This window comes from Trachypithecus francoisi, unplaced genomic scaffold (genome assembly GCF_009764315.1).
Source record: "Trachypithecus francoisi isolate TF-2019V2 unplaced genomic scaffold, Tfra_2.0 Contig00030, whole genome shotgun sequence".
Classification (NCBI taxonomy): Eukaryota; Metazoa; Chordata; class Mammalia; order Primates; family Cercopithecidae; genus Trachypithecus; species Trachypithecus francoisi.
This window is the reverse complement of record NW_022680463.1, coordinates 364417-365292: the sequence shown is the minus strand read 5'-3', so window position 1 is coordinate 365292 and position 876 is coordinate 364417.

Genomic DNA, 876 nt, shown 5'->3' with positions numbered 1-876 from the left:
GAGAGGATTTTTATGGCATGGAAATTATTCTGTATGGTACTATGATTGTGGAGACATGCCATTGTACATGTGTCAAAATCCATAGCATGTGCAGCACCAAGAGTGAACCCTAATGTAACTGTGGACTTTGGATGATAATACCATGTTAATGTCGGTTCCTCAAGTGTAGCAAATGTATCACTTTGGTGTGGAATACTGATGGTGAGGAAGGCTGGGTACTTACAGTTGCAGGAACATATCGAAACTGTCCATTTTGCTCAAGTTAGTTATGAACCTAAAGCTGCTCAAAAAATAAAGCCTATTAATAATTTGAAAAGAAGATATCATTACACATTTATCAAAATGCTTAAAATAAAAAATAGTGACAGTACCAGATCCTAACAAGGATGCAGAGAAACTGAATCATTCATACATTGCAGTGGGGATGCAAAATGGTAGTGCTACCCTGGGGAAACTGTTCGGCAGTTTCTTTATTTAAAAAACTAAACGTGCAATTGCCTTATGACTTAGCAATTGCGTTCCTTGCTATCTTAGATAAATGGAAATTTGTTTATATAAAATCCTATACATTAATATTCTTTTTTTTTTTTTTTTTAGACAAAGTCTCACTCTGTCACCCAGGCTGGAGTGCAGTGGTACGATCTCTGCTCACTGCAACCTCCGCCTCCCAGGTTCAAGTGATTCTCCTGCCTCAGCCTCTGAAGTAGCTGGGACTACAGGTGTGTGCCATCATGCCCGGCTAACCTTTTGTACTTTTAGTAAAGACGGAGTTTCACCATGTTAGCCAGGATGGTCTTGATCTCCTGACCTCGTGATCCACCCACCTCAGCCTCCCAAAGTGCTGAGATTACAGGCATAGCCACTGCTCCTGGCCTA